This window comes from Musca autumnalis, unplaced genomic scaffold (genome assembly GCF_047663935.1).
Source record: "Musca autumnalis isolate F117 unplaced genomic scaffold, ASM4766393v1 scaffold_1, whole genome shotgun sequence".
Lineage (NCBI taxonomy): Eukaryota > Metazoa > Arthropoda > Insecta > Diptera > Muscidae > Musca > Musca autumnalis.
Window position 1 is genome coordinate 180,554,295 of NW_027411644.1, and position 23,524 is coordinate 180,577,818.

The 23,524-nt window shown below is 34.8% G+C and overlaps 1 long non-coding RNA gene across 1 annotated transcript in view; it reads left to right on the plus strand.

Annotated features, from left to right (window-relative positions):
* The window catches only part of LOC141390979 (uncharacterized), a 43,404-nt gene extending 20,080 nt beyond the window's left edge, over positions 1–23,324 (plus strand). The window contains exon 2 of the long non-coding RNA XR_012409537.1: positions 22,512–23,324. This is a non-coding gene — a long non-coding RNA (uncharacterized lncRNA). The remainder of the gene's footprint in view (positions 1–22,511) is intronic.
* Positions 23,325–23,524: the final 200 nt, after the last annotated feature.

Below are 23,524 nucleotides of genomic sequence, written 5' to 3' on the forward strand. Positions count from 1 at the left end.
CTCAAAGCAAGCTTTAAAGCCACACGACATAACCAAAATGACATAAGCTTTTTAGTCCGGTCAAAATAGACATTGAAATAGCAAAAATTGCCACAGAGCTGAATTTTGGTGGAGAGCTAGGGTTTGCCATTAGAAGCAATGTCCTAAAAGTCCCCATCGATCCCATGTGTGCAAAAAAATTATTCGGGGTCAAAGGTAAAATTTTAAGGGTTTTTAGGTTTTCGGATTTATTTTTTGAAAACGGTTGATCTAATCAAAAAGTAACTTAAGTAAATATTGTAGACAGAAAAATTATCTACAAGTTTGACCTTTATAATTTTTTTCCTAGAAGGAACCATTCTTGAGATACACACAAAACACATGATTTTTATGCACTTATAAGGGAAATATGCACATATTCAGACGAACCGGCTAAAATAAGCGAAGTAATCGGACCTGTCCCCCAAAAAATATATATTTTCTTGAAGAGCGAAATTATAGCTATCTTATAAAAAATTCCAACAAAATCGGAGCGTGTTTAGTAGAGTTATTCAATGTTAGAGTCATTTTATGCAACAATAGCCCATTTAACCCACATGTATAATCGAAAGCCCAACGGGAACGACCCAAACGAAAACTCTCCGATTTTTTTTCAAGTTTTGTCCGAAGGTAGGGATTGTTGTTAAAAAAACTGAATAATGCCTCCAAAAACGACCTTTGACCCCGAATAACTTGTTTTGCACACATGGGATCGATGGGGACTTTTAGGACGTTGCTTCTAATGGCCAACCCTAGCTCTCCACCAAAATTCAGCTTTGTGGGAATTTTTGCTATTTCCCCCTTATACGCATGTCTATTTTGACGGGACTATTTGTTTCTCACCAGTGTTATCGCCATATCACTACATACATATACTTATATTAATTTATATCATATATAAATTTATTCCATATATCATATCAATTGAAAGAAGTTTGTGAGTGACTTTTTTCAATATTTAATAATGGAAAGGAATAAAAGTTATTTTAGTTATTAATAGACAAAATGTCATTCATTCATTCGTGCAACAGGAAATAATTTTTTGAGAAAACATATTTTTTTCATTTCATTTCATAGTATTTTTGAAAAAAAATTGTTCAAAATGGTTTGCGTTACCTTTTCAATAATTAAATGGAATGAACCTTATTTTTGGCATTAATAGGCAAAAGTTCAATCATTCTCGCTACAGGAAATCGGGTCAAAAAGTCATAACCCTAGTGTGTATGTCTCTTTGAAGTTCATTGTACGCATTACAAATAGAAAAGTTTTTATGGTTTTGGATTATTTTGCTGCGTGTTAAACAAAACAATGGAAACTTCATTTCCATTTGTATTCCATTAGCAAATGGTTTATCGTTAAGCGGTCAAATACATTAAGACCACAGAGAATTTGGTAGAATTTTATTTGGGTTTCAATTTGAAGTCTACGATAATGACTTTGATGATGAAAATGTCGATGAGGAAATCATTGTTCATGTTCATGAATAGAAATACAAATTCTATTGTTGAAATATTAATAACAAATCAAGATAATTGATTGATTAAATGTTAGCAACAACGAAAAACATTTAGAGGTTACTTTCCATTTTCGAAATTAATTACCAATTTTATTATGAATTCATTCAGTAAATGGATATATGTCTATTAAGTGGCCCGATAACTAATGTAAAAGGCACGTGGGCAAAATATAGATATTTTTTCAAGGTAATTAAATGACAAAAACCATATAACGTTCCCTGCAGGTGGTAATCGTTTCAAATCATGTTTTAAATGTACTCGTATATACCAAAAAGAATGCCTCGGCGAGATGAGTCGATCTCGTTTTGAACCCACCCCATCTATATTTTGTAATAACGTTACAGGTTGTGATTTTAATCAGATGGTCTAGAAAGTTTTGGAGGAAGTGGTGCTCCCGGAGAGGAAGATGTCTATTGATTTTGGTGATGGTCCGATAATATTCAGGGGTCGGAATGGGAAAATAACTTATTTGAAGAAAATTCAACTTTTTATTCCAAAGCGGATATCTCCGCTTCTATAAGAGGTATTCCAAAAACAAAAACTGACAATTAAAGTTTAAAATATAACCTTTAAAAAGATATCTCAACCGTCGTTAATCCATCCCATTTTTTATTTCTTTAATCATGCTGCAGGTCGCAATTTTAATCGGCTTGCCATGAAATGTTTTGGGTTGATGATGTTCTCACACAGGAAGGCGCCTATTGATTTTGGTGATGGTCAGAAAATATTCACGGATTAGAATGGACAACAAACTTCTGTTGGGATATAGCCAACTGTTTATTCTTATAAGAATATCTCCGCTTCTATCAAGAACACAAAAGAAAAGAAAATCGCAATAGTCGCCAATCCTTCTCATTTTTTAATTTTTTATATTCTCCACCAAAGTATGGATATTAGTTTTGTTTTTCCGGTTCCTACGCATTGAAATATTCATATCGGACTATATATAGTATGGTAAAAACCAAATTTCTTCTGCAATTCCATTTGAAAAAATATAGAAACTATTTGCGAGCACATTAACGATTTTTGGTATAGAGGTTAAGAAAAAATTTTGGATTCATATCAGTTCGCGTTCAGAAAATTGGCCGATTCGCGCAAAAGTTATAGCGTTTTTTATTCTCATTTATGGAAAAAAAATTAAAAATGTCGTATCTTCTATTGATAGATGTTAATATACTTCTAAATTTATTTTTATTTCCGCGCAAAATTACCAAATAATAAAAAAATCTTGAAGTAAATCCAAATTATCCAGCCCCAAAGTCCATACAAACCTTTAAAAAATAAACTAAAAATATCTACAGAATCTAAACAGTGCATAGAAAAGCATATAAATTGCATATTATAGCAAAAACAAAAAAGAAAAAAACTTATTGTTAAAATATTATTCTAAATATCTTTTTGGTTCGATTAGAAAAATTAGAAAAAAATATTTTCCTTTAATCCCATACAAAAATTAGTGTACACTGCTAAAAATTAATCAAGAAATATGGTTTATTATCGCGAAAACTTTAATGTTTACTGTGATAATTTTTAAGGATAGGAAACGAAAAGTAATATTCAACTTACAATCATTCAAAAAATACGAATATTGGAAAACATGTTATTCGCCAATTAGTTAAAATCAGTTGATGCGCATCCATTTTTGGATACAGCGAATCAATCTCTTTCAATATTTACGCATATTTCGATGTTTCGCTCAGGGGTAGCGTTGATTTTTGATCCGAAATCGTCAAAAAGTCGTCAAATCGTCCACAACATTTGGAAAATCGTCAACATGGTCCAAAGCTAGGTTTGGTTACCGTTTTATTCGATTTTTTTGTTGATAGTATATGACAGAGAAGAAGCTTGCAATTTGAGATGGCGATCAGATAATATTTAGAGGGTTAAATGGACCACAACTTTTGTGTGAAAATTGTGAAAATTTTTAATATACAACTTATATCTTTATTCCTGGAAGATACATTCCGGACAAGTAAGCTACCCTTGGAAATGGAACGCTTTACCTTTCAATTGATGCCAGTTGTGTTGGTGTGCATGATCAGATAACAGAGTTACATCCCAATATTTTCAGTTATTCGTATATAGTGTAATCATAAACTCGTTAGAGGTCGCAATTTTACCCCAATAGTCACGAAATTTTTCACCGGGTAAGAGTTAAGGTCAAAGAAGATGCCTACAATTTTGAATGATAATTTGATATTATTTAGCGGGTGAAATGGACCACTACTTTTGTATGAAAAATATACAAATTTTATTTTTCGTCGATATTTTGATTCTTTGAGGACATATGTATATCGGCAAAGTAGCCTACATATGGAAAAAACGACTGACCTTTCCCCTGATGCAATTTGCAATAAAGTGTTTGCTGCTTAATGTATAATGGGTTCTGTGTAGAGAGTCACATTTTCCTCCCATGCTATAAATTATCTCTATCATTCCAATTGGATTTTTATACGTACAGTATGGGTCGACTTTTTTTTAAAACGATTCCCCAGCCAGACAACATCAAAATTGTTACGGTGGCAAAATACCCTTCAGTAATTTTGGCGACATTTTCTGGTAAAACTTCTCTACAAGTGGTGTCTTAGGATACGCCGTTCGGACTCGGAGATAAGCTGTGGGTCCCATATCATTGAGTGAAAATAGATCGGGGTACACTCACTCAATGATATAAGAGAAGTCTCCCTTTTCCCTTATTATTTAAACTTGGTGTAATGCGGTACCAGAATCCACAAAGATATTTCTTACAATAAGTTTATTTGTTCCATAAAGAAATTTTGATTTGTGGACAGCTAATTCCCAGGGGTGAAGGTGTAGGGTATCACATGGTCGGCCCCGTCCGACTATAGCCTTGGCTTACTTGTTGTGAGATAACATGTTTTCAGGAATCTTTTGTAGAAAATTTTGTCATTCTAGCTCAGTTCCTTCCATGTCCTTTCTTCTTGAATTGAAAAAGTAAAACAAGATCAGATTTACTACATTAAAAAAAATTCTATAGAAATGTTCCTCCAAAAATTTTATGTAGGTTTCCCACATCTAAGATATCGATATTGTCACGTTTTTATTGTTCTTTCCCAGTTTTACCCGTTTCTTTCTCAAAAACCCGTATGTATTTCGGTACATTTCGTATAAGTTAACTAAGTATGAAATTCGGAACACAGTAGACTTTTTACAACCACATATCATATTTTACATAAGATTAGATAAAATCTTAATTATTAGGTGATTCGATAAAAATCTAATAAAGACATCAAAATCTATCAATCAATTCATGGATCGATTTTTTTTTCAAATTGTGCATGCCCGTTTATGACCAAAAACTTGACTTTTTCTATCCATTATTTCCCTAAGATCGAATAGTTTTCTGCACAATCGATCGATGAAGAACTAGTCTTTGCTGTCCTTGATAAGCCCATAAAATATATATTATATTCGAACGAATGCCCTTTCTAAAGAATATGTTAGAAAAACCCAACAGATTAACCTATATTGGCCCAAACATAGGAAAAAGTTAACAATTTGTACACATTTTATTCATTTTTAGTGGTATAGGAATTTACACTAGGAGTCGACCCGGATTCGGAGTCGGAGTCGTGAAAAAAACTGGGAACATTGTTTTCCATATAGTCAATTTTTTATTTCATTCGATTATGGTTTACGTGAAAAATCGTCAATTTAAACCATAAAATCGTCAAACCGTAATTTTTAAATTTTGGGCCACAAATCAACTGAATTAAAAAATAACATAAATATATCAATGCTAATGACATAACGTCTCTTTTGGAAGCAGAAAAACTTCAAGAAATATTTTTTCCAAACAAAAAGTTTTTTGTGTCTATTGAAGAGGAAACAAATATTTTTTACCACACGCACATCCATCCAGTCATGAACTTTGTTTGTCTGTAACGCACATTCAAACTTTCCTTCTTCCTTAATTTTTTTGCCGAACAGTTATCGGAAATGCCCATCAGTCAAATTTAGCCAATTAAAAACAAAACAGTCTGTAAATGATGATGAATTAACATTAGTCCTTAATGAATTACTTTGTAGTACTAATAACGATAATTCGTTTTTACCACACTTATGCTATCTAACAAGAATCTCTTTTAAAAGAACGGGATTAAAATAAACACAATTTGATTGTTTATGTACTTTTTCAAAATGACGATAAATCGTCAAGTTCGGCAACACTCTTCAGGGCCAAAGTGTGCCGTTAGTTGCATCACACAATATTAAAAACCTTAAAGTGAGTAAAAGTCTCGCAATGTCCATACGATTTTGATGCGGATCCGATTTCATTAGCACCCATCAAAAATACGTTCATATACACCTGTTTCAAATGAATTAGTCAAGAACCGCGAATGTGCCTCTACATTCTATTTTGGGTAAAACACCTATATTACTCGCGTATCTCTTTAATTTATGACATGCTTTTTGGCAAATATTATAATCGCGCATAAAGGATTCCATATATGTAAATTTTTATAAAGAAAATCGCGGCTTAGTACGCGGATTTGTAAAAACATATTTTTGCAGATTTTCCTATTTTCAAGGTGAATATATCCGTGGTTTTAGTGGAGAAATTCGAACGCGGAATGACACTTGTAAATTTTGCACGCAAAAAATAGGTTTTATAAGAAAATTCACGCATCAAATTTTGGCCTTTAGACTCCAATTACTAGGATGCTCTACGGAGCACACTCACGAGATATAGTACGTTAAACCACGTAAAATCACGAGTTCCTATTATGGGTTATTATACAAAAAACCCCAAAATTCCGACTTCAAAATGTCAGAATCTATTTTAGGTGGATGCAGTGAATATATCGAAAAATCGTGCACGAGTATCATGTTACATATGGAGTATTCCTTGAGTCTTTCTTTGGGCATAAGTATTAAAAATTTAAGGTTAAGTCAGAAATAGGAAGGAAGCATAAAAAACTTGTTGGCTTCAACCCATATTTCGACATTGATGCCAACAACACAATTTTAATGGTCGACATTATGAGAACCCTCCTAAAACACTTCATTTTAAAGAATATCAGTCATATTATGGAATATGTTAACAATTCTAGAATTCTGAAAGGGTGATTGTAAAACCTTTTTGGTTTTTCCCATATATTCTTGATCAGGGTAAAACTCTAAGTCGATCTATGCATATCCGTCAGTCCATCCGTCTTTGGCAATCACTCTAGCATCCAATGAAATTTTACTGCCCGATTTCAGATATTTTTACGAATTAGTTATAATTTGTCATTTAGGGTTCCTAGTGGACAAAAATCGTATCTGACAAAAATTGCGGACATGTGTCCATGTTTTGGTATAGGCCTAGTAAAGCGGTGCTGTCTGATTTCAGGTATTTTGAAGTTATTATCTACATTGGATGTAATTTGGCATTTAGCGTTCTTAGTGGGCAGCAAACTTCTACAATTAAAATTTTAGACATACTAAAATCCACGTATTTTTTGTATAGCCCCCATATTCCTATACCGACCGATTTCAGATATTTTGAATATTTTAGCTGATTGAATTAGCTTAAATTACGTATTTGGGGTTCCCAGTAGTCAAAAATTTTTCCACCTAAAATTGTGGAAATTCGAACTTTCGTAACAAAAGGGAATCTAATTATAACTTATAGTTTCAGAATATTTTATGGCGGAGTTTTTAAAAAGTTAGGCTCCCTAAACTTAGGACTTTTTACTTGTTATCATTTTGTTCCTCCTGTTTTTTTTGTTCCTGTTTGTTTGTTTGTGTTGTTTTAGTTTTCCCCTCTTCCTCCATATATCATTTACCACCCAAAATTCCTTCTGAAGCTAAGTGTTGCTACCCGTAGAGAGTTACGTAATTATATTATAAACCGTTCCGCCAAAATTTGAAAACAATTTCTGCCCACACTATTTAGACGATGATTACAAATATTTTTCGAATACTGTAATCTCCATTCCATCATCAGATTGCTCCACATATTTTCCGTTACACTTTTCCGATTGATTATCACCTGTCAAATACGAAGCAAATGTTGCTAGTCGCAAGGCTTTAATTCCTGAAATGATTAGTAGTAGCAGATTAATAACATCAATATATTATGGTTTTGGATATTTTATGCTGGCGGATGTTTTTCGTTCATATACATGCCTATATGGTAAATTTCAAATTTCCTTTACAATTACATAGAAAAAAAAATTAAAAACTTTTTTGGCGAGCACATCCGCCATTTTTGGTACATGGCTTACGAAAAAAATCGTGGTTTCAAATCTGTTCGCGTTCACAAAATTGGATGCTGCACTCAAAAGTTATATGCGATTTTACTCTCCTGTAAAGAAAAAATATTTAAAAATCCCTATTGTGTTGTAATATGAACATGTATATATGAATCGTTAGCAGCATTTGATATCTATCCGTAGATGCTAAAATAGTTGCTAAATTTATTTTTATTTTCGCGGAAAATCAAAAAATATTGAAGAAATCTTGGAATAAATTTTATTTATTCTAAATCAGAGTCCAAAAAATCTCAAAAAAATAATTTAAAAATACGTACAGAATCTAGAGAACGCGTAGAAAAATGTGAGACCAAAATTATAAAGATCGCGTTTATAACGGAAACTTATTGTTGGAAATTATTTCAAAAATATATTTTTGGTTAAATACGAAAAATTTGAAAAATAGATGTTGGGAGTTATTTTATTATTTTGCTAAATTTCGATCCAAATCCTGAAGTATTTTGCTTAAACTTCTACGAGAAAAGTAATTAGTCATCGTGAAAGTATATTTGCTTTCTGTGATAAGCAATAGAAAAAAAAGTAGAGAGTAATATTGATATTACAATCAAAGAAAAAACATAGAAGTTAAAAACCGTATAATTCGCGAATTGGTTTAAATCGGTTGAGTTGCATGTGCTTTTCGGATACAGGGAGTCCATGTCTATCAATATGCATGGATTTTCCCATGTTTCATTCAGCGGACAAAGTGTGCCATCAGTTGCATCTTACTATTCAAAAAACCTTCAAGTGGGCAAAAATTACGTGATGTGCATATGATTATAAGGTGCATCCGATTTCAATGGCCCCCTATTAAAAATACGTCAATATAAATTATTTTAGACAGATTCGTCAAAAACTGCGGATGTGCCACCGCATTCTATTTTGGGTTAAATAGGGATATTACTCCTGAATCTTTGTACTTTGTGACACACCTTTTTGGCAAATATTATAATCGCGTATAAAGGATTACATTTATGCAAAAATAATCAAAGAAAATCGCGGTTCAATTCGCGGAATTGTCAAAATATATTTTTGCAGATTTTCCTACTTTGAAGGTATCTATATCCGGCGTTTTAGTAGATGGATTCGACCGCGGAAGAGCTCATTAGATCCGGCACGTAAAAAAACTAAAATCACGCGGGGTTCAGGGGTACCTGTACGACAGTTGTAAATTTTAAAGCCAAAAATAGGTTTTTTCAGAAAATTTACGCACCAAATTTTCTCATTTGGACTCCTATTACTAGGAAGCTGTACGGAGCACACTCATGAGATATACATCGAACGACGTGGAATCGCGAGTTCTACAATCCTATAAACTAGTATGGATTATTATCTAGTTGCACCCTCTAATTATAAGAAAAATTCGAAAAACCCAGTTTTCAAAACTTTAAAATGTCAGCATCGATTTTAGGGGGATGCAGTGTATATATCGAAAAGTCATACGTTAGAACCATGTTGCCCAAGGGGTATTCTTCAATTCTTTCTTTGAGCTTATGTCTGAATTTTTCGTGGTTTGACCAGAAATCAAGAAAGAACACAAAAAAACTTGTAAACTTCAACACATTTTTACCCATTTTTTAATATTACCACCAACGCAGCTTCCACGAAAATTATTTGTTATGGTCCATATTATGAGATCGTGGCTAAAACACTTCAATTAATATAAATATATTCATATTTTATAATATATATTAACAGTTCGCGACTTATTAAATGGTGAACCTCAACTTCAACGATTGAGAAACTTTTTTGAATATTACCATATACATATGTATGTGATTATGACATATTTATGAAATTCGTAAAGGACAAAGGTCTTAAATCCCACCCTACAGCCGGAAACCCTGAAAGGTATCTTAAATGTGTAATTATTAATCAAAGGTATTATGTAAATGACACCAGCTGATTACTCCGGAAGTTTATACCTAAACACAATATTCTTAAATTAAAGCACAGCATATTTTTAGCAAATTTATTTTAGAGTTTCATGTCTTCTCAAGTTTGTATAGCTTCTTTTTTTCAAATTCGTGACAAGTGAAATTTCTTTCCCAGCTACACACACTTATACATATATACACAACCACATTGTAATCTTGTTCTCTGTATGTATGATTCTCTTTATTTAGCACAAGTGTGGTAAAAACTAATACTCGTTATTACTACTGCAAAGTACGTCATTAAGGACTAATGCTAATTTAGCATAATTTGCAGATTTTTTATCTTTAATTGGCTCAACTTTTACTAATTGTTCCAATGCTCGACAAAAACTTTAACAAAGAATGAATGTTTGAATGTGCGTTACTGACAAACTAAATTCATGGTTGGATGGATTGTCGTGTGGGCAAACCTGTTCCTCTTCAATATGCAAAAAACTTGTTGTTAGAAGAAGTTTTTCTGAAGTTTGATACTGACACAAAGGAGATATCCCATGTCAGTAGTATTGATTAACGTATGCGTGAAAGTTTTAGTTTTTTATGAGGGCAAAAATGACTATTAATGACACAAAATAGTTGATTCGAACTTTCGTGTAATCAAACTAGCAAGTAAAATAGAGTTAAGTTCGGCTGGGCCGAACGTTTTGTATCATCCACCATAAAATATTTCGAATTAATATGGAACAACTAATTTTATTACTGTTACGAATGTTCCAATGTCCAAAATTTTAGATGTTGAATTTTTTCCACAGGAAACCCCAAATATTTAATTTTAGATATTTCGGTCAGTGAAAAACTCTTTAAAATACCTGGAGTCGGGTGTTACCGTTATAATGGGGCTATACCACAACCTCGTCCAATGTACACACTTTTTTATAGAGAAGTATTTAACACTAGAAATTAATGGGAGATTACATCCAATCTTGTTGATAATAACTTCCAAATACCGATTTCAAGTATCGGTATCGTTATATGGGAGATATACCTAAAGTTGGACCTTCGCCTACATTTTTTGCTGGAGACGTTTTTTTTAATGCATTGAACCCTTCATTACAAATTACAACAAATTCTGACAGATAATGCAGATAAAATCTGGGAAATAACTGATTTCAGTTGATACCGTTACATTGGGGTTATACCAAAACAGTTTTCTGGCCAATAAAGATCCAAGTGCCAAATTACGGGTAGTTCTGTCTAAAAATGCAGATAGATTCCTCAAATGGGGCTGTACAGTTATATAGGGTCTATTCCAAAACATGGACATATTTCCACAATTTTGGTAGGCAACTTTTTGGACCACTGCACTGTGGATCCACTTGTAAGGAGAAAGTGGCCAAAAATATTTAGAGTGTAAAGATCAAGCCAATGCGCCGGTTACAGCTTTGTGCTGCTGCGAAGAGTGTTATAAGAAACCATGAGCGTAACATTCACCCCCCTTTCTCCTCTGACATTACAAAATACACTAAGAAAATATGCAGCCAACCAAAATTCCACAACACGCTAAAACACTATTTTTAATGAAAGGTAAGCTATTACCTCCTCCTTCAAAACCCACTATAATATTTGCTATAACTGTTAGTTTCGCGATATTTTGAATATATCTACTTGCACTTAAAATATAGGTTGTACTCACAATAACAAATATTAGTCAAATGTTCCGACTTTTGAAGCTATTCTTAAAAAGATCGCGTTCGAATGAAACAAAAACTAATATATTTTTAAAAAAAGTCCATGTCATAGCTGTCAAAGTTGCCAGATGTTGTACCAAAATTTTGACATTCATTTTTTTATTTTTGGCCAATGGTTGGATCAACTGTGCACTGGGAACTCTAAATGCCAAGTTATAGCTAATTCATTTAAAAAATGTAGACACACAATGCTTTCTTATCAGTCGTCGGTGCTGACGGAGTTATGCCCTACATCTCTTACAAAAAAGGAGCAAACACAATAATTATGTCTTATATAAAATATATTGATTTTATATCACGAGTTTGCTTTAAATACTTGGAATCGGTATGTACCGTAATGTGGGGCTATACCAATTCGTTAAAGTAAGCTTGCCTTACCCCTTGGCGAACAATGCCAAACCTTTTCCACTAATAAACAAGTTGTTTTAAAATATTAAAACAACAACAATGGGATTAAGCCAGACTATTTTGAAAAAACAAAATTGCAAACGCTATCCCAATAAAAAACGCCACAATGTTTATAATTGAAGACACTGGCACGACGTGTTGGTGTGTGCATTCGTTGAAATTCGACGACACATACTAGTGGAAGAGGTTTGAATTGTTTTCGCAGACACTTTCGTCGGAGTTGTGTGAGGTCGCCAAGAAAAAAACTTCTCATTGAACTTTTTTCTTTGCTTACCTTTATTCTTCGAGCTGACGATTGATGTTTTGGTATAAAAAGTTCCTTGTTGAAGAAGTTATTGAAAAATAACTTCGGTGGAGAATATCCAGAAACAAGAAACAAGGGAACTGATGAGATCCATTGGCGTGGATCGAAACTATAGTATTCCCTGCCTTACCCCTTGGCGAACAATGCCAAATCTTTTCCACTAATAAACTAGTTGTTTTAAAATATTAAAACAACAACAATGGGATTAAGCCAGACTATTTTGAAAAAACAAAATAGAAAAATTTGAGAGTTAATTTGCATATCGTCGGTGTCATGCTTAAGTGTTCCATACGCCATTTTTGACATTTTGAGTTACAGGTACCTTTCAAAGTTTTCAACCCTGTTCTTTTTGAATTTCTAGTCGGATTTCCTCTATCTCTTATAGTTTTCGAGATATAAAAATGCCATTATGTTCCAGATCCACTTTGGACGCAAAAAAATCTGCTTCTTTCTTCCATATCCATAAAGCCTGGTGTATGGAACAAAATAACTTTGAATTTTTTTGTTCCATATCCATACCGTTTGGCGTATGGAACAAAATAGGAAAAAAACGAATTGTTCCTCCCAAAAAATGATGGCGTTTGGAAAAAAAAATTGCCCAATTTTGTCAAGTTACGAACAGTTTGGCGTATGGAACAAATTGCTTTAAAGGACTAGGTTTAAAAACTGAAGAACAATAGTGTTTCAATCAAGATGTTAATTTTTTCTTGCATTTAACGCCTCCCGCTTAATAAAATACAAGTTAGATAATTAAAATGTCAGAAAATGAATTAAAATATAATTCTATTGCCACTATCAATAGTTCAAAGAACGATTAGAAATAACGATGAAATAAGACAATAAAAATAAGGTAATAAAAATTATATTTTTCGAAATTGGAGAAGTCCACTCCTTGAATAGATGTAAAGGAAACATATAGCATTGGTCCCTAAAGCATTAATTTTTTACTGCAATTGTTTTATTGAAGCCCCCGAAATTTCAGCTTTACAGCAGCACTTCACACAACGGAGGTGGAACACAATTGATCAAAAGTTTGTTTGGTAAAATGTGACATAAAGTGTTCCATGTGACACAAATTGCCAAAAACATGAAAAAATAACAAATCAACAACCTTTTGTATTTATAAAAATTGGCCATAACTTCTAGACTATAGCAGATATCTGACTAAAATAAACTACTAATATATTCTTTGAGTTTAGTTAAGTAAAACTGATTAGATTTTTGCCCCACATCTAGCCTGTATGGACTAAAACATTAACTTGAGTTTTTCTCGAAACAGGCAAAGGCGTATGGAACACTTAAGCATTACACCGACGATATATTAGCCATTTTAGTATGTGCCTGCAGGTTTTTTTTGCAGCTTTTTGTTCATTATCTTAAGGAAAAATTATACAGTCAGATAGATCCGAAACGAGTCGGGGAGGGCGGGACCGATATAGTCCATATTCCAACCTGATGCATGACTGGTTGAAATAATACGATGTGCAAAGATTGGACCAATCAGAAACTCCCTGCGAAAGTTATCTTGTGGATTTACCATTTTAGTAGGTGCCGTCAGGGTTTCTTGGAGCTTTCAGACCATTATTTAGAAATATGCACTTGCCCCTGGAAAAATTGTACTCTCGAAAATGCGTCTTAAGAAAACCTCCTGAAAAAAATCTAAGCAATCCAAGAGGTGCTCTTAAACTTAACTTTTCTGAATTTGGTGTGGGAGCTACCTGAAGGTGTGGACCGATAGAGACCATATTCGAACTCGATCTATGTCTGGAAGGAATCATACAATGTGCAAATTTTGGGACCAAATCGATTGCTCCCTTCGTCAGTATTTGTTAACACCATTTTACAAAAAATTGTGAACTTCTTGGGGGAGGTACGGAGTGGATCGATATGACCCACCTTCGAACTTAAACTAAGCCTAGGCAAAATATTACGAAGTAAAAAATCCCTTTGAGGCAGGGTTAAATCGACTCCAAATTGTCTGAAACGAATTTGTCCAAATACACTTGGGTTCCAAAACCATTATTTCGATGAGGCACATTGTTGGTCAAAGTCAAAGACAAAGTCAGGTATTACAAGTAAAAACATATCAGTCGACCTTGGCGACAGAGTTATACCCTCAGCCTATGTGAATTGAAACTTTCTTCTATTGGCAATATCGAATTGAATACCGGCTTCGCACCCAATATCCTTTTCTCCAATAAATATGTTTTAGAGGGTTTTCAGATTGTTTCCCTTTATGGACGTATGAACTTGCCGAAAAAATTATATTTGTATTAAAGCACAAAAGTATTGCGGAGGAGGTACATGAAGAAATGTTTCGGCATAGTCCATTTTGGAAGTGGATTTTATTTTGGGATTTCGTCTAAATATACTTGGTGTCTAAAACCATTATTTCGATGAGGCACATTTTGCCAGCGTGAAAGTGTATAACCCTCATTAGTCTAAAGACTGAGGGTATAAAAATCGACCGATGCAGGACTAGGCCTTTATGTTATCATATGCCTACTAAAATATATGACGCTCGGTTCACTAGTTTTCGAGGTAGAGCTAAAGTTGACCCCGCAAAATGTTGTTATGCCACAAAACTAAGCAATATCTTACAACAACAAAAATTCAGATATTAGGATGTGATTTTTTAGATGAAAAAAAAAAAATACCAAAAGATTCGTAGTTTTCTTGAAAAAACAATTACAAATGGTTAGAGTTTCAACTTTAAACGAACGCAACTTCTTTTCAAAGCGGATTTCTATAATTTTTCTTCGAACATCAAGGCGTATGAAGTACGTTTATATTTTCTAAGTTATACGCCTTTATTCTCGAACGTTAAAAATGCAAAAACTTCAAAAAATTATCATTTAATTTCCTTATTTGTAGTAGTAAAAACTTTTGTTGTTTGGTATCTTCTGAGCAGCTCAACGAATAATAGAAGTCCGTTGCTAAGAAACTAGTTTTGCCCATCTGAAGTTGAAAATCCCTCTCACATTTAACGTTATAAAATAAAAAAATGAAATGGCACAATGAAACAACCAACGTTATTTTCCAAAATAACGGAATTGGTAAATCAAAACCCTTGCATAACGTTGGTGTAGCACAGTGTAATAAACAAAAATACAAAAAAAATGTTCACATGAACGTTATTGACGTCAATGTAAAACCTGAAAGTTCTGTTTTATACCCTACACCCCACTGTGGTAATGGGCTTTACGTCTTTGTGCATTTGTATGTAACATGCAAAAATAAGCAAGATAGATCCACAGTTCCTTTAGGGATCGGATGCATGTCCGTCCGTCTGTCCATGTATTTTTGTAATCAAATTTATTGTTAGATTAAAATAAAAATTTCGAACGTGTTTTTTACAAAGGACGAATGTTATGCATTTATTTTGGAAAAAAATAGGTTCAGATCTAAATATAGCTCCCATTTATATTTTCGGCCGATTTGAGGTATTTGGTGCACTAAACACTCAAATTTTGTTCAGTTTTGATGAAATTTGAAACACGTGACTGAATTTGGTCTAGAAAAAAGTTTACCAAATTATATTTAAATCGGATCAGATTTTGTATTTAGCTCCCACGTATCTTCGCCCGATTTTATGTCATATTTAGATGGTGTTGATGACAACGGGAGAGTTGGACCTGCGGTTGAAACAGAACACAATGATCCCAATACAAAGGCAAAGCAATAAAATTTGTCTTTGTGATTCCAATCGAGATTGTGGGAGGTATCTCCAGCAAATTATTAGAGGAAGAAACAAAAACAGGTTTGTGGTTTCAAGATTGGTGGACAAAATGTGGATTTATTGATGACTTCTTATGTCTTACCAGTATGGCAGATGGTGTCGAACAAGAACGAAGTTCTTGCGCACCGGGCGGAAGCTGTCAAGATAAGTTGACAAAGATATTTCTGTTATTAAAAATCCAATTTAACAGAAGAAATGTTGTCAACTTATAACTAAAAGAAGTACTAAAGTAATTGGGTATTTTTACATAGAATGGGAATTAGGGTTGTAGGCGTGGGGAAAAATTTGTTGTTTGGCACAAACATTGCCGCCCCAGCCTCGGCTGAATAGCAATTTTCAATTCTTGACAACTTCCGGTATATATATTTACTTAAATAATTCAGATAAGAGTATTTCATGGATTAGATTGGTTACAATTTATAATATAAGATACGTATATCTGTAAGGATACTATAATTACATTAGTTCAGTTATATTCAAGATGTATAGGAAGTTAAGTTAGTTTACATTATTTCAATTGCTCAAGTATGTTATAGAATCATTTAAACGATTAAAATTTCATAGAACGATAGAGAAGCATTTAAAGAGAACAATTGCCGTAGATACACCAACCAAAAATTGTATTCTGCGCGGTAGTAAGACCCGCTCTGTTAATGATGCCTTCATTCAGAATGCGTGAGTAGATGTCTGCACCAAGAACCACGTCGATTGGTCCAGACTTGAAAAAAGTAGTATCCGCTAGCATCAGATTTTTAAAGTGGCCTTTAAACGAGTCTGGTAGGGACTTAGGTGGTATGCGTGTGGTAATTCTATTGGTCATACGCAATGTGGTTTCTATTACAGTATCGGTATCGTAAACCGAATGGAGAGTAAGAGGACAAATAGTTTCAGCGTTCAGTGTCAGAGTTTTTAGACCACACTTTTCCACAGTTTTGGAAGATATACTGCTGTATCTTGCTCCAGAGTCAAGCAAACAACGCACTTTCGTATTTCCTTTTTGGCTATCAATTTGAACGACAACAGTTGGGAGCAAGGTAACTGAGTTTCCTTTTAAAATTGCAGTTAGTGAGGTCGTTGTAGCATGAGTTGTGGATGGGGAATTTCGTTTGCTGGTGTATGCATCACCACCTTCTGTACTATTCCTCCTGGATTGGGTTCTGGAATTGACGCTCATTGATTGTAAGGGGCTTTCCTTTGAACGAGCTCGGTCTTTAAGAATAGGATGAATGTGCAGTAAAGAGTGATGTTGGTGGTGGCAATATTTGCATCCAGTTTTCGTGAAGCAGTTTCCTTGAGAATGAGAATGGGCAAGGCAGTTCTGGCAATAGCCATAGGTTTGCACAATTTCTCGGCGTTTCGTTGTGTTCATGTTTAAAAACCGCTGGCATTTTCTGAGGGCCTGGCGTTGGCGACATAGTCTGCATGTAAATGTTTGTTTACGCACATTTCCTTTGGTGTTGTTGTTGTTTGCATGATTCCTAGTATTCGATTTGTGGCTTGGCATGTTGACTAAAAAAGGATTCGGAGTGTGAGAAGGTACAATTTCGAGGATAAATGTAGATTTAGTTATTCGTTTCGCATTTGAGCAGCTGTGTCTTCCAAGGGAATAACAACAAGTTTGGTAACAGGCCTTGTGACTGTGCCTCGTTCCGTTTTAATTTCGACTATTCGAACAAGATTATCACGGCCAGGAAACGCTTTTGTAATCCTGCCTAGTCGCCATGAATTGGGGGGTATATTGTCCTCTTTTATAACAACCATCATTCCTTCTTTTAAGTTTTCCACAGGATGTTGCCACTTTTGACGCTTATGGAGTTCCTTCAGGTATTCATCCTTCCACCTTTGGCAGAATTGTTGGTGAATTACCTTAAGACGTTGCCAACGATTGACAATGGACATTGGACTGGTGCCAATTTTTGGATCTATCGGAACGAGTAGTGGAGAACCAATTAAAAAGTGGCCAGGAGTGAGTGCCGATAAGTCCGAAGGATCGGTGGACATAGGAGATATTGGACGAGAATTTAAACATGCCTCTATTTTAGAAAGTAATGTTTGAAATTCTTCAAAAGTATGCTTGAAGGTTTTCACGACTTTTTTAAAATGGGATTTAAAACTCTTTACCCCAGCTTCCCAGAGCCCACCCATGTGAGGTGCTCCGGGTGGGATAAAGTGCCAAGACAGATTTTGGTGAGCATAACCGGATATAACCGCTTCATGAGACGTTTTAATAAATTCTTTGACCAGGACTTTGGATGCGCCCACGAATGTGGTACCATTATCGGAGTGGAGGTGTAAAGGGCAACCGCGGCGGGAAACGAATCTGCTGAAGGCGGCTAAAAACGTTGGAGTGGAAAGGTCGGACGTTGCTTCTAAATGAATGGCTTTTGTGTTACGACAGTTTCTGCCAGAGTAACTTTTGATATCAAAAGGTCCGGCAAAGTCTAGCCCCGTATGTGTGAACGGTCGTGAAAGTTGAGTTCTCTCTGGAGGCAAAGCAGACATGAGTTGTCGTTGGCATTTGTGTTTGTGCAGCACACAGGGCTTACAATTATGGATCGTTGTTTTAACAAGGTTTTTCCCCTTTGGTATCCAATACTTAGATCGAATCAACTTAAGGACCAGTTGATTTCCACCATGAAGGGAAAACTCATGAATAAATTTCACTAAAAGTCGGGCGAACTGGCATTTATAGGGAAGTAAGATGGGAAGTCTCTCGTCCTCAGACAAATCTGGACATGAGGCGAGTCGACCACATACCCGTATAACTCCTTCACCGTCAAGGATTGGATTGAGACTCAGCAGTGGACTATTGGATGGTATGTGGCCTTTAGTGGAAAGAACCCTATATTCGTTGGGGTAGCATACTTTTTGACTCAAGGAAATTAGTCGATTTTGGACTGCTTGCATTTCGGGACCGGTTATAATTTTGGAAGAAAATGTAAATTTCGATCTATATTTTGGGTGAGTTTGGAGAATAAACCTGTATATGTATACCGTAACTCGTAAGGCTTTTGGAAAAGAGGAGAATTTATCGAGTATATCCTCAAACTTTTCGAAGTACGCAAAGTGTACTTTGACCGGCTTCCGTTCGAGAGCAGTTTCTTGGACAACGGTACGGCTGCCAGGCAACTTAATGGGATTATCATTGAGCCACTGTGGGCCATGCCACCATAAACCATTGTCGATTAATTCTTGTGGAGGTAGACCCCTGCTGGCCAGATCTGCCGGGTTTGATTCGGATTTTACGTGATACCAATTGGAAATATTTGTGGATTCGATGATTTTGGAGACTCTGTTGGCTACAAATGTATTCCAACAGGAAGGAGGTTTGGACAACCAGGACAGCACAATGGTGGAGTCTGTCCATAAGAATATTGGATGTTTGGGAACTCGAAGTTGCGGAATTATAGTGTCAACAGTATCAGCGAGCAATGTAGCAGCACATAGTTCCAATCGGGGAATAGATAGGGTCTTGAGTGGTGCTACTTTTGTTTTGGAACATACTAAGTGCGTATGAATGCCGGTTTGGGTTTTAACACGGATATAAATAACGGCGGCATATGCCTTTTCTGAGGCATCACAAAATCCGTGAAACTCAATATCGCTATAAGAATCATAACCAAACCATCGAGGGATTTGTATGGATCGGATATTAGGATATGAAGCTTCGAAAAATTTCCACTTTTGTAAGGAGTCTGGAGATATGACGTCATCCCAATCGGTGCCGTCAATCCATATTTGCTGCATAATAATTTTTGCTATTATTATACATGGTGAAAGCCACCCAACTGGATCGAATAATTTTGAAATTTGAGAAAGAACTTCTCTCTTTGTGTATTTTGGTGGATTAGGAAAAGGGATTGTCGAGAAGTAGAAGATATCGGAGAAGGCATTCCAACGGATGCCGAGAGTTTTAGCTGTACTTCGGTCATCAAACTCGAGAAAGTCTTCGAACAATAGATGATCCGGTGGAAAATCAGAAAGAATTTCTTTGGAGTTGGACGTCCATTTCCGGAGAGAAAAGCCAGCTGAATCCAAAGCCTTAATTAATTGGTCTTTAGAATCTCTGGCTGTGGATACAGAATGAGCTCCAGCTAGGATATCGTCAACATACATAGCATTTTGGAGTATTTCACTAGCGAGGGGGAAAGTGGATTGGACATCTTCAGCTAATTGCAACATTGTGCGTATAGCCAAAAACGGGGCACAATTGACCCCAAAAGTAACTGTTTTTAGTTCATAATCTTGGACCAATTCATTAGGATGCTTACGGAAAAGTATCCTTTGAAAAGAAGTTTGACTTTGGTTTACTAAAATTTGGCGGTACATTTTAGTAATGTCCGCGTTAAAAACGTACCTATAAAATCTCCAGTTAAGAATGAGAAGAATAAGATTTTGTTGTAGGACAGGACCTGGATAAAGGACATCGTTAAGACTTAAACCATTGGAGGATGCTGAGGATGCATTGAATACAACTCGGACTCTTGTGGTTGTACTCTCGGGCCTCACGACAGCATGATGCGGCAAATAATAACACGGAACCGAATTCGAGTCATTTGTAACCATTGTCATATGACCAAGGGTAATGTATTCGTTGAGAACCTCGTCATATTCCTCTTTAAACTTCGGTGTACGAATGAGCCTAGCTTCGTTCCTGAAGAATTGATCCATAGCACTATTCCTGGATGATCCAATGTTTATTTCATTGGGAAAATTCTGTTTGAATGGGAGGAATACTTCGTATCTCCCATCCTTGTTTCTCTTTGTAGTAGACACATAGAGATCCTCGCAATACTTTTCTGATGGAGATAGGACCCTTTTCCGTGGAATGTCCTCCACCTCCCAAAACCGTGAAATAGCTTTATCTAAAGTTATTTCACAGAAATTCGAAACAATTGTGGATGTCCTAGAAGTCGACTGGCTTGGGGCAGATGTCCTCCCTATCATCATGTTGGCCGGGGTCAAGAGAGGCATTTGTGGATCACTTATGGCTCAGGAGACGATATTCGGCTGGATTCTCTCCGGCCCCGCCCCCGCGTGTTGAAAAAGTCTAATTCTGTAAAAACTATATGCAAACAAATACTCATAACTTCTCTAATATTGGTCCAATTTGAAAAAGAAATATGTTTTGTCGTTTTACAGTTATTTAATAAAAAATAGAAAAAAAAAAATTTACAGTGAGCTTGGCTGCAATTTTTGCGATTTAATATTTAAAATCCATTTTAAAAAAAGATTGGACTCTTCGATTTTCTTTATTTTTATACCCTCAGCATTTATGCTAACGAGGGTATATACACTTTCATACGACCAACATGTGCCTCATCGAAATAATGGTTTTAGACCCCAAGTATGTTTGGACGAAATGTGTTTCAGACAATTTGAATTCGATTTAGCAATGTCCGTCCGTCTGTCTGTCTGTCTGGCTGGTGCGCACGATAACTCACGAACGGTTGAACCGATTTGGTCCAAAATTTGGGTATCGTAATATTTTGTACAAACTTATTTTAAGTTCGAATATGGGTTATATCGGTCCACTACTTCCGGTACCTCCCACACAAAAAATCGGAAATGTTCGAAAAATTTGTACGCACTATAACTCTTGAAGGTAGTAATCGATTAGATCCATACTTTGCATATGGATCTGAAATGTGCAAAAAGCCCCTATAACACGGTGGATGGAGCGCAGGATAACTATCGAACGGATCTGCCGTTTCTGTCCAAAATTTGGCCTTCGTAATATGTTGTCCAAACATAGTTTAAATTCGAAGATAAGCCATGTCGGTGCATTCCTTCAGGTACCTTCCCCACAAAAGTTCGAAAATGTTCGGAAATTTTGTGCTAACGATAACTCTTGAAGGGCGTAACAGATTTGGCCCATACTTTGTACATCGCGAAATTTCTACCAGATATAGATCAGGTTCGAATATGGACTATATTTCTCTACCCCTTCTGGTACCTCCCACACAAAATTTCGAATAAGTTCACTTTAAGACCTGCTCTCGAATTACTTTGATTTTCGTTGAAGCTATTTGCATTTGCTACCTCCATTACGACGGTAAAAGTTTTTTCAGGGGCAAGTCCATATTTCTTGGAAAAACAGCCAGAAAGGTGTAAAAACAACATATGTCACCATATGTGGCGGCCACGGTTACTCTCGAACTGTTCAAGCGATTTGGTCCAACATTTCGTCTTCGTCATATTATATCCAAGCTTAGTTTCATGGGGAAATACATGCCCACAACTTCCGGTACTTCTCCCCTTAAAAAATTTCACTAAAATGCTGGACGATATCACTTGAATGGGACAACCAATTTGGTCCAAACTTTGGATCTAGAAATATTTTGTCAAAATTAAGTTTAACTTCTAAAATGGCCCATATCGGTTCTCCCTAGGGTACCTTCCCCACAAAGGTGCAACATTTGTGTCTTAGTGCAGTTAATTCTTAATCCACATTTTTGTCGGCAAGTTCAAATGTCCAAAAAGGGCCACAAAATTTTGAAGAGACCTTAAATACATTCGATCTGTCCGTAGGTGAGAGTTTTACTCCACATTGGCTGAGGGTATACTATTTATAACTATTTTTGTCAAAATAATCTATTAAATTTATATATAAACTCTAATATGTGCTTCTTCTTTCTTACAGGTACAAACGAATTCAAAAAATTAAGTGAGAATAAAACAGAAACAAAAAAATTATAAAAAAAAATCTATTTGATTAAAAAATAAATTGAAGTGTGCTCTAATTGCCGATTATTTCCAAATGTGAATATATGTGGTATTTGGTTTAGAGAATTAAAAAGAAAACAATTTAATTAAATTCATGTGAAGTGAACTGGCAAGCTAAGCCATAATTCGATATTAATAATTAACAAAAAAAGTGAAATAATGTAAATATTTAAAAAATCATATTAAATATTCTAACGATACATATCAATTTAGTCTGATTTATTATCTACAAACATATTATATATACAAAGCAATGTTAGTTATAAATAAGTAATTGAATGTTTTTATAGTCTAATTTTTTTATAAATTAATAATACTAATTAACCACTAAAGTGTTTACCGCGTGTTTTTCCAACAGTGTGTATCCTTCCTAACTAAACATATCAAATGCATTTTTTGCAAAGAAATAAATTAATTTAAAAACGCCTATGGCAAAATAAGCCATAATTACTATTAATAACTCAAAAAATCAAACGCTCAATATTGAATTGTGAAAAACAAACAACAAACAAAATCAACATATAAACTTCCAACATATTCAATTCATGAATAATGTAAAGTGCAGTAAACTCATTAAACATGAGGTTTAACAGCTAATGAGCAAAAAAACACACAATATAAAAACGAAACATCAACAAAGAAGAAAAAAAAATCGACAACAAAAAATTAATCAATATCAAATTATATGCCAAAGTAAATAATTGCAGCTAAAACAAATAAAAAAGAAAAATTTATGAACGTGACGAAAATGAAATTCACATCAACTCAGTATAATTAAAAAGCCAGCCTTGAACAATTTATTAAAATACCGAACGAGGCCAAAAAATCTTTGCTTTCTTTCATTGCTTTTGCTTTACAAAATATCTGCTAAGCCATTAAAGATTAAAAATTCTATTGTTACACTCGGTGGCATATCTAAAATAATTAGGC